The following is a 6,000-nucleotide window of genomic DNA, read 5'->3' as shown; positions in this document are numbered from 1 at the left end:
GCAATTTTAAAAAGGGGGAGGCCGTGGTTGGCAGGATTCGAACCTGCGCGGGGAGACCCCAATGGATTTCAAGTCCATCGCCTTAACCACTCGGCCACGACTACAAGACTGACTGTACTGCCATTTCTTTATGCCTAGTACACATATTGTGCATCCAGATGAAAAATTCATCAAGCGATAGCTCAACGGCAAAAGCTGTGGCTCCACAAAATGAGCGTCACACGCCCGAACAGGGACTTGAACCCTGGACCCTCAGATTAAAAGTCTGATGCTCTACCGACTGAGCTATCCTGGCTCCACAACAGTAAATTACAAGTAGGCAAGGTTTGGGTTGTGGTCGGCGCAGACCTTTACAGTACACTAAAGTTTACCGTGAGATGGGGTTTTAAGCTTATGGTTGGTGTGGATGTTGCTAAAACACGACAGGTTACTTTGAGGTTGGGTTTATGGTTTTTGTAGGTGTAGACATCAGTACAACACAATAGTTTGGACTTCATGTCATGTAGGAGACATTAAATAGATCAATGATAACTGCAGAATGTCTTTCTGCTGTTGTGGCAATGAATGGACACTCAACAATTGAAAAGATTCCTTCCATGCCTTAGAAGCGTGACTTGATCAGTACTTATCTACACAGCATGCTGGCATCAAAGATCCTATTTCTCTTATATCATATCCCTAGTCTTCCACACTTTAGGAAACGTAAACATTCAGGACGTGCCATTAGCACAGCCTGCACTAAAAGAAGGCTGGAGATAACGGATGGCAACACAGAATGCGACACCAATGTCACCTTGAAAAACCTGCCGTGACCCGGATTCGAACCGGGGTTGCTGCGGCCACAACGCAGAGTACTAACCACTATACGATCACGGCGAGCTATGAAACAGCCGTTGTGACCTATGTGTGGTATGTTCCTCCCTGTGATAAGCCCCTTTCTCTTCAGTGAGAACACTCTGTTGTTTTTCTCCTCCTACCAGCACAACGCTTTTCCCAAGAAACAATGGAAATGCAAACAATTGACGACTGCTGCAATTTTAAAAAGGGGGAGGCCGTGGTCGGCAGGATTCGAACCTGCGCGGGGAGACCCCAATGGATTTCAAGTCCATCGCCTTAACCACTCGGCCACGACTACAAGACTGACTGTACTGCCATTTCTTTATGCCTAGTACACATATTGTGCATCCAGATGAAACTTTCATCAAGCAATAGCTCAACAGCAAAAGCTGTGGCTCCACAAAATGAGCGTCACACGCCCGAACAGGGACTTGAACCCTAGACCCTCAGATTAAAAGTCTGATGCTCTACCGACTGAGCTATCCGGGCTCCAGAACAGTAATTTACAAGTAGGCAAGCTTTGGGTTGTGGTCGGCGCAGACCTTTACAGTACACTAAAGTTTACCGTGAGATGGGGTTTTAAGCTTATGGTTGGTGTGGAGGTTGCTAAAACACGACAGGTTACTTTGAGGTTGGGTTTATGGTTTTTGTAGGTGTAGACATCAGTACAACACAATAGTTTGGACTTCATGTCATGTAGGAGACATTAAATAGATCAATGATAACTGCAGAATGTCTTTCTGCTGTTGTGGCAATGAATGGACACTCAACAATTGAAAAGATTCCTTCCATGCCTTAGAAGCGTGACTTGATCAGTACTTATCTACACAGCATGCTGGCATCAAAGATCCTATTTCTCTTATATCATATCCCTAGTCTTCCACACTTTAGGAAACGTAAACATTCAGGACGTGCCATTAGCACAGCCTGCACTAAAAGAAGGCTGGAGATAACGGATGGCAACACAGAGTGCGACACCAATGTCACCTTGAAAAACCTGCCGTGACCCGGATTCGAACCGGGGTTGCTGCGGCCACAACGCAGAGTACTAACCACTATACGATCACGGCGAGCTATGAAACAGCCGTTGTGACCTATGTGTGGTATGTTCCTCCCTGTGATAAGCCCCTTTCTCTTCAGTGAGAACACTCTGTTGTTTTTCTCCTCCTACCAGCACAACGCTTTTCCCAAGAAACAATGGAAATGCAAACAATTGACGACTGCTGCAATTTTAAAAAGGGGGAGGCCGTAGTCGGCAGGATTCGAACCTGCGCGGGGAGACCCCAATGGATTTCAAGTCCATCGCCTTAACCACTCAGCCACGACTACAAGACTGACTGTACTGCCATTTCTTTATGCCTAGTACACATATTGTGCATCCAGATGAAACTTTCATCAAGCAATAGCTCAACAGCAAAAGCTGTGGCTCCACAAAATGAGCGTCACACGCCCGAACAGGGACTTGAACCCTAGACCCTCAGATTAAAAGTCTGATGCTCTACAGACTGAGCTATCCGCGCTCCAGAACAGTAATTTACAAGTAGGCAAGCTTTGGGTTGTGGTCGGCGCAGACCTTTACAGTACACTAAAGTTTACCGTGAGATGGGGTTTTAAGCTTATGGTTGGTGTGGAGGTTGCTAAAACACGACAGGTTACTTTGAGGTTGGGTTTATGGTTTTTGTAGGTGTAGACATCAGTACAACACAATAGTTTGGACTTCATGTCATGTAGGAGACATTAAATAGATCAATGATAACTGCAGAATGTCTTTCTGCTGTTGTGGCAATGAATGGACACTCAACAATTGAAAAGATTCCTTCCATGCCTTAGAAGCGTGACTTGATCAGTACTTATCTACACAGCATGCTGGCATCAAAGATCCTATTTCTCTTATATCATATCCCTAGTCTTCCACACTTTAGGAAACGTAAACATTCAGGACGTGCCATTAGCACAGCCTGCACTAAAAGAAGGCTGGAGATAACGGATGGCAACACAGAGTGCGACACCAATGTCACCTTGAAAAACCTGCCGTGACCCGGATTCGAACCGGGGTTGCTGCGGCCACAACGCAGAGTACTAACCACTATACGATCACGGCGAGCTATGAAACAGCCGTTGTGACCTATGTGTGGTATGTTCCTCCCTGTGATAAGCCCCTTTCTCTTCGGTGAGAACACTCTGTTGTTTTTCTCCTCCTACCAGCACAACGCTTTTCCCAAGAAACAATGGAAATGCAAACAATTGACGACTGCTGCAATTTTAAAAAGGGGGAGGACGTAGTCGGCAGGATTCGAACCTGTGCAGGGAGACCGCAATGGATTTCTAGTCCATCACCTTAACCACTCGGCCACGACTACAAGACTGACTGTACTGCCATTTCTTTATGCCTAGTACACATATTGTGCATCCAGATGAAACTTTCATCAAGCGATAGCTCAACAGCAAAAGCTGTGGCTCCACAAAATGAGCGTCACACGTCCGAACAGGGACTTGAACCCTGGACCCTCAGATTAAAAGTCTGATGCTCTACCGACTGAGCTATCCGGGCTCCACAACAGTAATTTACAAGTAGGCAAGGTTTGGGCTGTGGTCGGCGCAGACCTTTACAGTACACTAAAGTTTACCGTGAGATGGGGTTTTAAGCTTATGGTTGGTGTGGAGGTTGCTAAAACACGACAGGTTACTTTGAGGTTGGGTTTATGGTTTTTGTAGGTGTAGACATCAGTACAACACAATAGTTTGGACTTCATGTCATGTAGGAGACATTAAATAGATCAATGATAACTGCAGAATGTCTTTCTGCTGTTGTGGCAATGAATGGACACTCAACAATTGAAAAGATTCCTTCCATGCCTTAGAAGCGTGACTTGATCAGTACTTATCTACACAGCATGCTGGCATCAAAGATCCTATTTCTCTTATATCATATCCCTAGTCTTCCACACTTTAGGAAACGTAAACATTCAGGATGTGCCATTAGCACAGCCTGCACTAAAAGGAGGCTGGAGATTATGGATGGCAACACAGAGTGCAACACCAATGTCGCCTTGAAAAACATGCCATGACACGTATTTGAACCAGGGTTGCTGTGGCCACAATGCAGAACACTAACCACTATACGATCACAGCGAGCTACAGGATTGCCGCTGTGGCTCTTGTGTGGTATGTTCCTCCATGTGATATGCCCCTTTCTCTTCAGTGAGAACACACTGTTGTTTTTCTCCTCCTACCAACACAACGCTTTTCCCAAGAAACAATGGAAATGCAAACATTGATGACTGCTGCAATTTTAAAAAGGAACAGGATGTGGGTATAGTTGGCAGAACTTGAACCTGCGGGAGAATACCCCAACGGATTTCTAGTCGATCGCCTTAACCACTTAGCCATGACTACAAGACTGCCTGTTCTCCCATGTCCTCATGCCTAGTACACGTGTTGTGCATTCAGATGAAACTTTTAGCAAGCGATAGCTCAACGGCAAAAGCTGTGGCTCCACAAAGAGTCTCTCATGCCCGAACACGGACTTGAACCCTGGACCCTCTACCGACTCCGCTAAAGCTGGGGAACAATAGTCTGTTTTGGAAGGGGAAGAAAAAAGCACAAGAAAAATAAGAAAATTTGAGAAATTGAGAAAGAAAGAAGCGAAATTAAGGTTATATTTTGTATTTTTTGCCCACCAGAAACTACTCAATGCATATATAACAGTACTGGTTCAAGAAATATGTCCATAAATAACACTTTGGGTAGATCACAAGGTTCAATCCCCGACTGGAGCAGGTATCTAACCAGGTTTAGTAATGGGTCGATCATGAACATTTCGTTCATTTTAAACGAATCTTCAATATGATTTGGGAACTACAAGTCCTCTCAGGGAGTGATTTGTTAATTTGCGCGTGCGTACATTTGTGCAGGTGGTATCGTTATTTCAAGTCTTCATCACATTTCGTGTCGTTCATTGCGGAAAGGCAGAAACCAATCATATGCGTTTAGAGCCGAAAAAGATTTGATCCGTTCACCTCTCGAGTCCTCTATCGGGTCTGAGTCACTCGTTCATTACGGGCCAATCATACGCGTTTAGAGCAGGAAAAATATTTGATCCGTTCATCTCTCGAGTCCTCTATCGGGTCTGAGTCAATGGTTCCTCACGGGCCAATAATACGCGTTTAGAGCCGAAAAAAATAATTGATCCGTTCATCTCTCGAGTCCTCTATCGGATTTCAGTCATTCGTTCCTCACGGGTCAATCATACGCGTTTAGAGCTGGAAAAAGAATTTATCCGTTCATCTCTTGATTCCTCTATTGGGTCTGAGTCACTCGTGCATCATGAGCCCATCATACGCATTTAGAGCCGGAAAAAGAATTGATCGGTTCACCTCATGAGTCAGGTCTGAATTTGGAGAAAAGCTCAGCCACTGCACTTAACACCACCAACACTGGTTTGAAGTGCAGCTCAGGTTAAATGCTCTCTCTCCTCTCTAGAAAGATCCAATGATTGCTACCAGGTGGACACAGTTACCTGCAGGGAGAGAGAGAGGAAAAACACAATGCTCATTGTCCACCAAAAGATATGTCTCAGGACGCAAGCCCTGGGATAACCGCTATCACCCTCCTAAAGCATATACAGGCAAGAAATCCATTAATTAGTTATGGAAGTTATTCATTAAGCTTTTAATGTACTACACAAAATGGTAATCTAAATGTTTATTTTATCATTAGTTTTATTTAATATATGTTTTTTTATTGTTATATTTTTTTAAGGTGAATTGCTGGGAATGGAGCACCTTTACAGCCAGACCGGCAAAACCCTGACTCCGGTGCTCCAGAACCCAGAGGAGGAAGACAGGCTGGTGGAGGAAGTAGATGACGGGGATCTACAAGATGACGGGTTTGAGGAGGAGATCATGGAGGACATCACAGTTCCAGTGCTGTATGAGGATGACCCCTGCCGTGATCTCAGAAACAGCCCCTCATCTTCGCCTCTGCCTCAGTCCCCAGCATTACTGGCTGAGCCGTCCACATCAGCTGGTGGAGAAGGACAGCTTCCTAGCCCAGCCCCCTCAGTGCCGTCACAGCCATCCAAGTCTGGAGACAGTCTCTCTGTTGAGGCTCAGGTAAGATATATTAAGAACTTAATTTTATTTAGTCTTTTTTTATTCCACA

General features: G+C 45.0%; 8 non-coding genes across 8 annotated transcripts; all 8 read right to left on the bottom strand.

Moving 5' to 3' along the window:
* Positions 1-22: 22 nt before the first annotated feature.
* trnas-uga (transfer RNA serine (anticodon UGA)) lies at positions 23-104 on the bottom strand. The gene has a single exon. It is a non-coding gene; the product is annotated as a tRNA-Ser (tRNA).
* Positions 105-804: 700 nt separating this feature from the next.
* On the bottom strand, positions 805-876 carry trnah-gug (transfer RNA histidin (anticodon GUG)). Its single transcript has one exon. It is a non-coding gene; the product is annotated as a tRNA-His (tRNA).
* Positions 877-1,053: 177 nt separating this feature from the next.
* Positions 1,054-1,135, bottom strand: trnas-uga (transfer RNA serine (anticodon UGA)). Its single transcript has one exon. It is a non-coding gene; the product is annotated as a tRNA-Ser (tRNA).
* A 118-nt stretch (positions 1,136-1,253) lies between these two features.
* trnak-uuu (transfer RNA lysine (anticodon UUU)) lies at positions 1,254-1,326 on the bottom strand. The gene has a single exon. It is a non-coding gene; the product is annotated as a tRNA-Lys (tRNA).
* Positions 1,327-1,835: 509 nt separating this feature from the next.
* trnah-gug (transfer RNA histidin (anticodon GUG)) lies at positions 1,836-1,907 on the bottom strand. The gene has a single exon. It is a non-coding gene; the product is annotated as a tRNA-His (tRNA).
* A 177-nt stretch (positions 1,908-2,084) lies between these two features.
* Positions 2,085-2,166, bottom strand: trnas-aga (transfer RNA serine (anticodon AGA)). Its single transcript has one exon. It is a non-coding gene; the product is annotated as a tRNA-Ser (tRNA).
* Positions 2,167-2,866: 700 nt separating this feature from the next.
* Positions 2,867-2,938, bottom strand: trnah-gug (transfer RNA histidin (anticodon GUG)). The gene has a single exon. It is a non-coding gene; the product is annotated as a tRNA-His (tRNA).
* A 377-nt stretch (positions 2,939-3,315) lies between these two features.
* On the bottom strand, positions 3,316-3,388 carry trnak-uuu (transfer RNA lysine (anticodon UUU)). Its single transcript has one exon. It is a non-coding gene; the product is annotated as a tRNA-Lys (tRNA).
* Between the last annotated feature and the right edge of the window lie 2,612 nt (positions 3,389-6,000).

Source organism: Danio rerio, chromosome 4 (assembly GCF_052040795.2).
Source record: "Danio rerio strain M-AB ecotype USA chromosome 4, GRCz13ab, whole genome shotgun sequence".
NCBI classification, from domain to species: Eukaryota; Metazoa; Chordata; class Actinopteri; order Cypriniformes; family Danionidae; genus Danio; species Danio rerio.
The sequence above is the reverse complement of the archived record's forward strand: the minus strand, read 5'-3'. Positions and strand labels throughout refer to the sequence as shown.